Source organism: Nicotiana attenuata, chromosome 8, assembly GCF_001879085.1.
Source record: "Nicotiana attenuata strain UT chromosome 8, NIATTr2, whole genome shotgun sequence".
NCBI classification, from domain to species: Eukaryota; Viridiplantae; Streptophyta; class Magnoliopsida; order Solanales; family Solanaceae; genus Nicotiana; species Nicotiana attenuata.
In genome coordinates, this window is record NC_031996.1 from 2,083,149 (window position 1) to 2,097,404 (window position 14,256).

Sequence of the window (14,256 nt, forward strand, 5' to 3'; positions counted from 1 at the left end):
CCCTACCAAAAGCAAAAGTGTTCAAGGTTTTACTAGGCATATAGCAGAAGACTACAGCCCTGGATTTTGCTGCTTGGAGAATTTGTGCAACTATTTAAGAGGTTACTGTTCCCGATCCATTATTATTGTGTTGTCTAGTTTACATGTAATTGATGCCTGGTTGTATGCTTGCTTCCGCTGCCGCATGTTCTAACAATTGGTATCAGACGCCGTCTTACATCTAACTAGATAATGTAACACAACATGCATAGAGTAATATTAAAACGTGTTATTCATTGATACATGTTTCGGATAATTATTCTATGTTAAAAAACGTGAACGTTTTGTATAATATTCTGTAATCTTGGATTAAAATACAGAACTTTTGGATTATCCTGTCAAAACATGTTTTTTTTTGAAAATCTCGTATTGTATGGCCCGGGTCTAAGCGTAACGCGGTAGGACCGCGGCAGAACACTGCCTCTGATTCTGAAGGTCGCTCTAGCCGCGGTCCTGGCATAACGCGGTACGGACCGCGCAGTACATGCTGTTGACAACCAATTTTGGCCCTCCTTTATCAAGCAATTTCTCTATACTTCCTACTTCTTAATAATTTACTAAATATATTTTTACATATTTTTATCCAAAACATTTGTTATATTTTCTACGCCTCAAGATTTATAAAATAAAATATAACTATTAGCCTTAATATAATTTAGTATATTTATTTATTGTAATTATATCGTTATTGTTATTTTAGTTACTTAGTCACTATCAATATTATTATTTAATGCTAAGCATCGTAATAATTAATACAAATATTATTTGCCCAACTATTATTTTATTTTTTCTACTTCTTATTCTATATATAATGCATACACACTAGATATTAATTTTTAACAGTAATATAATATATATATATTTTATATATATTATTAGAATTAATGGAAGCATATTAAATTTAAAGTGAAAAAGACTTTTTAAATGTAAATTAGATCATCTTGGTAAAGTTTAATGTATTTTAAAATGGGGCCAATTTTATAACACATTTTCAGATTTTTAGACCCCATAAATCAACCAAAATAGCCCATAAATAGCCCATACCCGCCAGCCCATCTACCTAACTCTTTCATCTACATGGACTCCACATAAGCACACAATAAGCCTCCACATCAGCGCCACATAGGCGCCAATGGTAACAAATCCCATGACAACACACTCCTAGCGCATGCTCTCCTCATCCCTTCACACTTTGACCCCACACCTTGCCACATGGATTCATCAGATCTAGTCCATTTTAAATTAATGGTCAAGATCATTTCTTCTATCTTCTAGAGAATTCCAAATAAATTCTTGCTTTATTTATTTTATTATACCTTATTTACTTATATAAGATTAATCTCAGCCATTAGATGCATCTAATCCACAGTTGGATTTATTTATAAAATTAAAACAAATTTGCTAGGGTTTCCATCTCTTTCCCTCTTCCAAAGAAAAGTAGCGTCTCTTTTCTCTGCCATGGCAGAAGAGTTTTGGCTGCCTTCTTTCTTCTTAGCAAAATTTGACTCTCATAATTTGTAATCAGAAATTTGTATGGCCATTCCAAGGAAACTTTCTGCAAACTCCAAAGCAATTTGATGGAAGAATTCAAAATTCATTTACCATTTACAATGAAGTTGACAAAGGTAAAAGGGGTTCTCTTTTTGTTTCCTCCAAGATTTTACAATTTTGGCAACCGAATCCCTGCTTCTCCTGCCCATATCGTCCTTTTTTATTTCTTCTACACGTCATTTCAAACGGTTCTTGATCCGTTTGAAACCCTAACCCTTCAAGAATCGCCGCCCAAACTAACCCACAGAGGAACCTAATTCATCTCCTATAAATATCTGCGTTAGTAGCAATTTGGGGAGAACCGGAACCTACCGCCTATAGCCCTCAAATAGCTACTGTTTCTAATTCTTTCTTTTAGAAGAAAATTCACAAACTTACTCTTTGGGATCTCTGTTGGTTTTCAACTGTGACGGAGATTTTCGTAACTAGGCCGAGCGGTTTGGCGAAGTTCTACTAGTGACGGCAATATCCACGCCCAGTTCCTGCACCGCAAAAGGTCAGTAACTGAAATATTTTTTTTTCTTCTTCTTCAAATATTGAAATGATTGTACGTTTGTTTGAATGAACTGTATTTTATTATGTGTGTGAATTGTGATTTAGAGTTGATTGGTGTGTAGAAATCATGAACTTAGGTATCCTGTTTGAATAAAATTTAAATGAAAGTAAAGAGTTCGACTAAGTCTTTATATGAATAGATAGCTGATGATAGTATGTAGCTCTTAATATTGGCTTTTTCCTTTAAGGTGTTACCATCTGCATATTTTCTTTGATCAAAGTAATCAGTTTCAAATTTTATCCAGCGTGTATTTATTAGCTAAAATTTTCTTCTCCTGAGTTAACTCTATGATTATTGTGGTCTTTTCGTGTTCAAAATATGATTCTGAGTTTGCTGCTCTTCTAGTTTAAATGCCATAGAAAGCACTATGCTAGAAAAAATAACTTTCTAATTATGTAGTTTAAATGATTACTTTATTTTAGCAATGAGTTAGAATTATTTTTTTTGTAAAATTCACGTGTATAAGCTGCGTATGAGTATAATAATTTGCTAATGTATTAAACAAGGTAATATTAATATGTAATGATTGCTTATTCTAAACATCAGAAAAGAGACACGTTTTGTTTGAAGTGCTAATACATCTCCTTCTGTTGTTTTCAAGTAACAGAAAATGTAACTCTAGGATTAGTCAAATTTAGATATCGTAGGACCTCATACTTTACTGCTATAACCTATGCTTGGCTAACTGATTCATTTTGTTTAGCCTGAGTCACTCTTTTCTTCTTTGTTGCAAGCTTATTTTAAAGAAAGAAACTTACTTTGCTTCTAGGAATGACCATGGGATTCGTATTATCAATGAGATTTTAGAATCCATGTATAATTCTCTTTTTCTAATGACTTAACGATTATGCCTATAAGCTCCGTCAGCTTCTCAATATGTTTTCCTCTGTCTAAGTATGAAGTGTTTTTGAATTCTTAAATATGTTTACTGCCGATGCGCGATACTAGATACCTTGTGCATGAATCCGACATTTCCTTCTTATATATTAGTTATCTAAAAATTGATGTATATTGGATATATTTGATTGTTGCCTTTTTGTGATAGACGTCATGTTCTAAGTTCTCAAAATAACCGAATTTGCTTTTGATAAGGAAAATGGGTATTTGGCTTATTGGTCCATTGTTGTGATATTTCTGAACAAAATAGCTGACTAGCTTTTGTAATTGAATAGTATAAGATAGACATTGTCACTTAGTCATAATATTTTTTTCATGGAATAAAGTTTTGCCATAAGTTAAAATATTGAACCTTGATGTCAGAGCTATAGAATACAAATCTCATATCTCTTCTTGACGAAAACAGTGTTATGTGGAGCGTTTCATCTTGTAGATGAATTATATTATGAGTCTTTACCTCTTTATTATATCTTATCTAGTATAAAGAATCAGATTCATTTTCTAATTCTTATTTTTTGTTTTGTCTTTGTATATGCACTTGGAGCAAAAACGGAGTCTCACTCGAGACTCCACACTACCCGAGCATGGAGTCATCACATCCCATACCATCCTCCTCAGAATGTACACGATAGCAAGAAAACAAGCAAAATGCTTGGGGACGCCTATGGCGTTTCATTTCTTTTTTTTCCTTATCATTCAGCTATTTGACCTGTGTGAATTGAATTTATCTCCAATTTCTGGAATTATATGTTAGAATTTGTGTTGTATAGTATGCTTAGTTATATAAGAATCTTACTCTTATTATCAATTTGGTACTATTTTAATCACATAAAATGCAATATTTATATGTAAGAATATAAAATCAGTTTGACTTAAAATGATACTTCCAAAAACTTCTCGTCAAGTGAGTTTCTAACGACATTAAGTTAGATTTTTCTGAGTCTAAGCCGAGTGTTTTGGTAAATACACATGTAGAACATTCTTTTAAGTCTTAATCTATCTTTAAGATTTTCCATGAAGTACGAGATTGTTTTCCTTGAATATAAGATTAACCGGTTGGATATACATTTTCATCCAAAACGAGCGTTAAGTATCATTAGGCCTTTGTGTCCATTTTTTTCAGTTTAGACGAGCTCTTCTGTAATTAATCATTTGAGATCAAGTAAGTTTTTTGAGTTCAAATCTGAACATTTTTTAATAAATTATTGTTTTAATCAAATATATTCTTGAGCTTCTTGTTAGTTAAGTTTAAAGATTTTCTCTTAACTTAACGTGTTTTATTCAAAACAATTTGAGGATTACTCACTGTTTTGAAAGCCTTATTCAAGCCAATATAACGAATATTTTAACCTATGTGTATATGTACTTGAATCTTTTTTACATAATCTTAGCTTTTAATTAATTAACCTAAGTTTGAGCGGTTACCGTATTTAATGGATCATATAGAGTGCTTAATACCTTCTCTATAAGATTAATTAGAACCCTTACCCATAGTCTTAAAGGTTAAGTAGACTATATAAATAAAGTAAACTTTAGCGTTATTTAGATAAAAGATGGTGTCCTAATTCACCTTAAAATAGTTAGGTGACGACTCTCTTAAAAAAATTAATTAACCTCAAAATCGCTAATATGTCATACTCTAATTTGACCCGATTAAAATGGGGTATAACACATGCAACCTTCAGACCCTAAATTGCAGAATACGCGATTTTAGGCCCTAATCCCTAAATTAAACGGGTTTTATAGTAATATAATGAATTTATATGTTGACATAGGTCTTCTTCCACATCGGATAAATTCATTATAGATAATTACTGTGTTTTTCTTTAGCCTCTAGTTATTTCATTACTTGTATTAACTCTCCAACTGAGTTACATGTTGATTAATGAAACTAGAGTTTTTCTAAAAGTGATATTTACCTATCTTAAATTAATATTACTCTCCAACTGAGTTGGTCCTGTTTAATTTATGGGGTTAATATCTGACATCACTCATAATTTTGCATGAATAGTTAAGTTTCCTTAACGAATCTAACTGTTCACTGAGCATGGTTATATGTGTAATGTGTAATTTTGAATTTAATCATTCTTAATACATAACTAATGATCTATTTAATGTGAATATCTCCCAGATTAACCATGTCTTCATTCAACCCACTTACCTCAATTTTGAACCAAAACAAGTTAGAAGGACCAAATTATGTTGACTGGAAAAGGAACCTTGATATTGTCCAAACTGCTGAAGGTTACAAATTTGTAATCTCTGAGGAGTGCCCAGAAAAATCTGAAAAATGCTACGGATGATCAGGTTAAAAGCCTATGACAAATGGGTTAAGGCTGATGAGATGGCGCGATGTTACATTCTTGGCTCTATGGCAAATGTTTTGCAACATCAGCATCAGTCCATGGGGTCTGCTTATGATATGCTCAAAAGTCTCAAAGAGAGGTTCGGTGAGCAAAATCGCGCAGCTAAGCAGACAGCCATGAAAGCTCTTTTGAACACAAAAATGGCTGAAGGATCATCGGTCAGGGACCATGTTCTGAAGATGATGAGTCTTCTGAATGAACTGGAGGTCCTTGGAGCTGTGATTGATAAGGAGTCCTCAAGTTGAGATGGTCCTGCAGACTCTGCCTGACAGTTTTCAACAGTTTCGCTTGAACTATAATATGAACAAAATGGATTTGTCACTAGCGAAATTGTTGAATGAGCTGCAAGCGGCAGAATCTATTATCAAACAACAAGCTCCACTTGTGGCACTAAATGTTTGAGAAACCTTCAATTTCTAAGTCGAAAGGCAATAAGAAAAAGAAGAAGGCTCAAAAGGTTCTGGTACCTGGTGGTGCGGCTGGTGTGAACAAGCCCAAAGGCAAGTGCTATCATTGCAAGCAACTACGGCATCACAAAGAAGCAATGCCCGCCTATCTGGTAAAGTTGATTAAGCAAGGTAATTCAAATTTAAATGTCGTTAAAACTTGTTTAGCGGCAGTTTCTACCATGTTTTGGTGTGTAGATTTCGGGAGCCACTAATCACATCTGCAATTTTTGCAGGGGTTTCAGGAAACGCGGCGGCTAAGTGAGAATGAAGTTTGCGTTTATCAAGCCAATGGCGAGCCAGCACCAGCTTTAGCTTTAGGAGATATTAGTGTTTCGTTTAGTAGTGATAGAGTTTTAGTTTTAAAAAGATGTTCTCTATGTACCTTCCATTAGAAGGAATTTGATTTCGGTTTCGAAAATAATGGATGCTGGTTATAATGTTTATTTTGCTAATAACTCTGCTGTTATTAAGTTTCATAGACGTTTTATCTACAAAGCTGCTAGAGTACATTGACCTTTTTGTTCTTAATATATCTCCCCCTGTGCTACAACAACCAAAAGAACTAAATAACATTAATCTACCACATAAAAGAAAACGTATTTCTGAATTGAGTCAGACTTATTTATGGCACTTACGTCTAGGCCATATAAATCTAAATAGGATTTCGAGATTGGTCTCTGATGGACCTTTGAGTTCATTGAAAGTGGAATCACTACCAACATGCGAATCCTGTTTAGAAGGTAAAATGACCAAGAGACATTTCCCTCAAAAGGGAATAGAGCAGTGATAAGCTAGAAATTAATTCACTCTGATTTGTGTGGTCTAATGAATATACAAGCAAGAGGTGATTTTGAGTATTTTGTGACTTTCATATATGATTACTCAAAATATGGATATATTTATCTGTTGCGCCGTAAGTCTGAATGCTTTGAGAAATTCAAAGAATTTAAGACGGAAACAGAGAAACGACATGATAAATATATCAAAACATTACGATCTGATCGTGGTGGTGAATACCTTTCTGCGAAATTCATAAAATACTTATCAAATAATGAATTACATCTCAATTATCTGCCCCAGGAACACCACAACAAAATGGTGTGGCAGAAAGAAGAAATAGGACTCTTATGGGAATGGTTAGATCAATGTTAAGTTATTTCGATTTGCCTCTTTCCTTTTGGGGATATGCTTTGGAAACAGCAAACTACATTCTAATTTTGGTTCCTTCAAAGTCAGTACCTTCAACTCCAATAGAATTGTGGACTGGGCGAAAGCCAAGTTTACGGCACATTCGGGTTTGGGGTTGTCCAGCACATGTGCTGAAAGGGAAAGAGGATAAATTGGAATCAAGGACAGAAGTATGCATTTTCATTGGATATCCAAAAGGAACAAACTGCGGTTTGTTTTATTGTCCCAAAGAAAAGAAGGTAATTGTTACGACAAATGCCACTTTTTTATAGGAGGACTATCTAACGAACCATACTCCTAGGAGTAAACTAGTTTTACAGGAATTAAATAATGGAATAACTAAAGACTCATCCCTTGAACGTATCCCGGAAGCCAGCATTGACATATCACTGCAGTATCGTAGTGGGAGAAATGTCAATAGGCAGCAGATTGCACAAGAACAACCTCAGATTGTTGAGCAACCTCAGGTTGTTGAACAACCTGAAATTGTTATGCAACCTGAAGAATCCGAAGGCCCCTCTGACCGCGGTCCTGGCGTAACCGCGATAGGACTGCGGCAGGACAATGCTCTGATTTCTGCAGGCCCCTCTGACCGCGGTCCTGGCGTAACCGCGGTAGGACCGCGGCAGAACAATACCTCTGATTATCAGAGCCATTTTGGGCGGGATCCTGCACTCCAGGAAGAAGTCAATGATATCTTAGCACCTCTTGGTGTGGAAAATAACATTGAGGCCTCAGTTCAAGGAAGTGGTGATGTGATTCAACAACAAAATCAGCCTCCACCTGTAAGTGACTAGTCGTAGTGGGAGAATTATTAGAAAACCTCTCCGTTTTGTGCTCTTGGGAGAATCTTATGATAGAATCCCTGAAGAGCCTAATACAGAACCTATTAATTACGACGAAGCACTACATGATACAGATGCTGATAAATGGGTTGATGCTATGAAATCTGAAATGGAGTCCATGTACTCAAATCAAGTCTAGGATCTTTGTAGAACCACCTACTGGGTCAACCCCATAGGTTGTAGATGGATCTATAAGAAAAAGAGAGGAATGGATGGAAAAGTGCAAACTTTTAAAGCTAGGCTTGTCGCAAAAGGGTTTACTCAAAAAGAAGGGATCGATTATGAGGAAACCTTTTCGCCAGTAGCCATGCTTAAATCCATAAGGATTCTCTTATCCATTGTGGCTCATTACGGTTATGAGATCTGGCAAATGGATGTCAAGACCGCTTTTCTATATGGAAGTCTTGATGAGTGCATCTATATGGCACAACCAGTTGGTTTCATAAAAAGTGGAAATGAGCACATGTTGTGTAAATTAAAGAAATCCATTTATGGATTGAAACAAGCTTCTAGGGCATGGAACACTTGTTTTGACGCATCGATTAAGACATTCGGTTTTGATCAATGTGAAAATGAGTCTTGTGTCTATAAGAAGTGGAGTGGAGATAAAGTTACATTTTTGGTCTTGTACGTAGATGATATTTTTGCTCATAGAAAACAATGTGAGCATGTTGAATTCAGTAAAGGAATGGTTGTCCTCACGTTTCGATATGAAAGACTTGGGACAGGCAGCACATATCCTTGGGATCAAGCTTATGCGAGATCGCAAGCAAAAGATAATAGGCTTGTCCCGAGCACTTTATATTGATACTATTCTCACCAGGTTTAGCATGCAAGATTCCAAGAAAGGGTTTCTCCCCTTTAGACATGGAAATCTCTCTGTCAAGAGATCAGTCCCCAAAAACGACTGATGAGATAGAAAAGATGAAGGCGGTCACTTATGCTTCTGCTGTAGGGAGTCTTATGTATGCAATGCTATGTACTAGACCTGATATTTGCTTTGCCGTTGGCATGGTTTAGCAGATTTCAGTCTAACCCTGGTCGAGAACACTGGACTGTTGTTAAGCATATAATCAAGTACCTGAAAGGACTAGGGATTATATGTTGGTGTATCACTCAGGTGATCTTGCACCCATTGGCTATACTGATTCAGATTTCCAGTCGGATAGAGACTCTAGAAAATCTACCTCAGGATATGTTTTTACTTTGGGAGGTGGAAGCCATAAGTTGGAAGGAGCATCAGCAATCGTGTGTTGCTGATTCCGCCATGGAAGCCGAATATGTGGCTGCATCTGAAGCAGCCAAAAGAGGCTGTTTGGCTCAGGAACTTTCTGAAAGAGCTTAATGTGGTTCCTTCGGTTCAAGCACCAATTGTACTTTTATTGTGACAATAGTGGTGCAGTTGCAAACTCGAAGGAACCAAGAAGCCATAAAAGAAGTAAGCATATTGAGCGTAAATATCACTTAATTCAGGACATAACACAAAGAGGTGATGCAAGAGTGTTGAAGATTGCATCGGAGGATAATTTGGCAGACCCGTTTACAAAGAGCTTGACAAAGAAGATTTTTTGACAAGCATGTAGAAGGAATGGGTGTTAAAATATTAGACGCATGGTTATGAGTCTAAGTGGGATATTGTTGGGATATACTATTAACCATGCGGTTTAGACATAGTATTATTTTTTGTTCTTTATGAAACAATTGTTTATTTAATTTATTCAATTCAATAAAGCATTATTTTAAATAGATCATTTGTAACATGTGTGTCCTTTTGATTATGTAGTAGACAATTTAGTGTATGGAGTCTTACCTCATACACAGAAGATTAAATTGTTGGTTCTCATAATTAATAAACTATGTTCACAATCGAAGATATTATCGGACAAAATATCTTGATGATTGTAGCACAAGATTATTGTATAATTTGTCTTGATTATGCGAGTAAGTCTACTCCAACTTCTTGTGCTAGTATACTCAGTGTATATTGAACGGACCAAGTAGAGAAAAGGTATTTTGTACTGAATACATAAAACACTTTCTCTAATTCATTAAATGAGCTTATACTCCTAATCTTGATATAATTATTATGATCAATGTAATTTGTTTATTGTTTTGATTTATCAAAAGGTACGACTCTATTTAGAGTTAGTATATGCCTAATAAATTGGACAATAACAAATATCATTTGTGAATAATAATTAGTTGATAGAATCCATGACTTGGTTTCTGGGTTTGATAATACCCCTTTATATAAGCTTTATAAGTTTTCATGTGAAAACCCGGCCCGGTGGATTTTGTATCCATACATGAGATAGTTTAAGCGGAATTATAAAGGATTTAATTAGTTTGATTGAATTAATTTTAGTGTATTTAATTTAATTAACTGGTATTTGAAATCTTAACATGGGGAGTTAAAATAAGTGTTGATGAATTTTTGAAGTTCATATTGAGGAGTTCAATTGCAGTTTTTAGTGGAATAAATTGCAATTAATTATAGTAGGATCTAATTCTTGCCTACTTCGAATTAGTACTATAATTAGTAGCCTCTTATTATTTCTGTGGTCCCTGCTATACCTAGTAAAAACCTAGACAGACTTGGGTAAAAAGTAGCTTGGGAGAAAAGTTACTCTTTTGAGTTAGAGTAGGATTCTACTTATGGAATCCTAGTCTTACATGATTTTAAGCCTATTTTAGGGCTTAAAATTCGTGTATTTAACAAGAAAAAAGAGAGACAGGTTTCTCCTATTAACTAACCCTAGAGTTGTATTGTTCTTGCCCACCCAAAAGCAAAAGTGTTCAAGGTTTTACTAGGCATATAGCAGAAGACTACAGCCCTGGATTCTTGCTGCTTGGAGAATTTGTGCAACTATTTCAAGAGGTTAGTGTTCCTGATCTCATTATTATTACGTTGTCTAGTTTACATGTAATTGATGCCTGGTTGTATGCTTGCTTCCGCTGCGCATGTTCTAACACTCATACCTAGATTGTTTGCATATGGTATTTTGCAAAATGTTTTGAGATATCTTCAGGAAAATTCTATTATCCCATCTCTATTTTGAAAGCTCAAAATATTTTGCAAAAGACAACATGCAAAAATTTTTAAGGACATCCGTGCTTCTTTAGCCATGTCAGGATCTTGATTTAGTAAAATTAGAATTATGTTGGAATACCATCAGATAACGACAATCATCATTGAAAAAAAAATATGATCCATGTTATGAAAGAATAAAAGTAAGAATAAAAGTAGGAGAACAATATTGCAGAGAAAGAAAGAGAGAGGGAATTCTTATTGAATTTTGGGATGAATTACAATGGAATAGAACCCTCTATTTATAGGGAGATGGTGATTTAGCCACCAAGCAATGAACCCTAGAATCTCTCTAAATATAGACATTCACCATAAATACAATTCTATTTATAACACTCCCCCTTGAATGTCTATTCAACAGATAATGTGCCTCGTTAAAACCTTAACTAAAATAAAACCCAATGGGGAAAAAAATTCTAGAAAAGGAAAAAGAGTACACATATCTAATAATACACCTTTTGGTTGCCTCGTTAAAAACCTTGCAAGAAAAACCCAGTGGGACAAAACCTTGTAAGGGAAAAAGAGTGCAACGCGTATTAACTCCCCCGATGAGAGCATCAATTCACATTCTTGAGCCTTCGCATCACAATTGTGCACTAGCTTCTTGAACGTTGACGTCACCAGAGACTTGATGAATCATCCATATTAACTTCAATGAATATTGCACCTTGAAAATCCTTGCTATCACATTATCATGCTTATAGAGAATTAATAATTCATTCCACGTAAATTCTCAAATGTTTATCATCTCCCCCCCTCATGTTAGAAAAATTAACTTGCCTCCTAAACTTTGGGAACCCATCTTTGTGCATTATGGTGTTAATCAAAATATGCATCGCACATCAATAATAATAAGATGGAATTATTTGGTTCCTGACCCTGAACCAGTTGTGAGGGGAAAATGTAATATACTTTCGTATATAACGTATATCAAACTGATAAACAAAACTTTGTTCTCATAAGCAATAGTTTAGCTATTAAGTGGAGGCACTCAATAAATCATTTTGCTAAACCAACTGTGATGTAAACCAACTTATCAAGATGAACTTCTTGAATAGAAATCTGGAAATTCTGCTCGAAATTAAGTTATTGAGCAAGTTACCTCGCAAAACACCATGTTGCAAGCTAATAATAATTGCACATGTAACAATCTCATAGATGCATCTTATGTGGTGAATGAGCCCATATTCACCTTTGATATTTCCAGCATTCATGGGATTCAATTCCAATTTTAGTTGGTATATTAATTAATGAGAGCAAGCAACATAAGAGAATTCGTAAAGAACTTTCTAGTTCTTTAATATTTACCCATGTGAATTCTCTTTTATTTTGCACATCATACTTAAATTAATATGGGTAAACCAATTATGCCAACTGAATAAATTATCAATATTGATAAACTTCAGATTTACGCCATGACGTGTGCAATTATCAATAAACTCCAAGTTTATTATGATATGGGTTTTATATCAATAAATATTAGCTTTATTGTGGTATTCTTTTATTTATGTAGTACAAACTGGAGAATAAAGCGGGTAGCTTTTCACATACATATTACCCAGCTACAAGTTGTAGTAATAGAAGATATTAAATTTTTCCTTTATTTATAGTCTCAATATAATCAACCGCTTTCGCGTATACTTTGGAAACTGAATAAGTTTCTTCGAGACTTACTACAACACAATACCTTATTGGTAATCAATTGTGTTTCTCCAAAATAGTAATAATTGGCTCTTCCAGAGCTCTCAATTAATTTGGTACTACCATATATTCATCAACATTCATATGGTGAATATCTCTTTTAAAGAGAAAGTTATACCATTATGGTTATGGTCAAAATTATATGCAAGATCTGTTTCTTGCATTACTGTTGTCTTTTAATAATCACAATGCCATAATAGTTTGGCATACAATAAGTACGTGACCAATGACCATTCATGCCATAATAATGACATTATTTTCTTATATCATCTCAAACCTCCTTCTAGAGGTGAGTGTGGTATATTCACCACCACTAGCACGTTCATATTCTTCCAAGAATGAATATGTATTCGTAAATAAGATGCTGTCACATTCACATCATGAATGGATCATAATCATCTATAAGTGCTTTATAAAATCTCATGTCAAATCGTTAACATATATTACTTTCATAGAGTGAAGGATTATTTTGAGAATCCTTATTATTCTCATTATCACAATGATGGCGATTATAATTTCGTCTATTGCCACGTCCACATCCATTGATACCTTCACGGTATAATTTTGTCTTCTTTCAGACTTATCACATATTGCTATCACATTCTCTTAAGGGGATGAGAATGGAGCAAATTCAATGGGACGGGTTTTCACTTCTTGTGCTCACGATCATACATAACTTTGATCATGGCAAGACATAGAAATTTTACCACTTCGGGTGGTTATAATTTCTTAAAACTCCGTTAGATTTGTAATCAAAATTTATTGTCTTTGTTTGTATTTAAAATCAAATTATAGAATAAAAAAGAAATCTACGGTAAAATACTTACCTTAAATCCAAAATTTAATCATGAAGGAAATTCATAGAACAATTGACAATCATTATGATCAATCCCAAAGCTTCTACTCAATTGGTTAGATTCTCGTGCTGATAACGTGTTATAAAATAATAAAAGAACAAGAGCAATATTGCAGAGAAAGAGAGAGAGGGAATTCTTATTGAATTTTGGGATGAATTACAATGGAATAGAACCCTCTATTTATAGGGAGATGATGATTTAGCCACCAAGCAATGAACCCTAGAATCTCTCTAAATATAGACATTCACCATAAATACAATTATATTTATAACAATCCATGATATCTGTTGGTATATCCTCAGCATCCTATACATTCTTGCTCGAACCCTTGACCGCATAATGTCTCTAGTGAACCACTTAGTCCAACCTAGAATTTTAACTAACAAGTTTAGAATTTTTTTTGCGGCATTAAAAGTGAAGAGGATGAGATTTTAAACTTTAAATTAAAAATGATGGTTGAAAGTATCCGTTCAAAGAGTTATGTCTTTTTCTAAGCAATTGTGTTTTAACAAGCATCTAATATTATAAAACATGGTTTACACCGAGAAACAAAATTACAATCGAATCCTTCTTCTCTTCAAAATATCTAAAATGTCGCACCCTTTTATAACCGGGTTAAAGTGGGGCTTTTTTTACTTTTAAGCAGCACCAGAAACTATTTACATTTGGTAGCCAAAAAAGTGTATAAAATTTGTATATAACATACAGAATATATATAT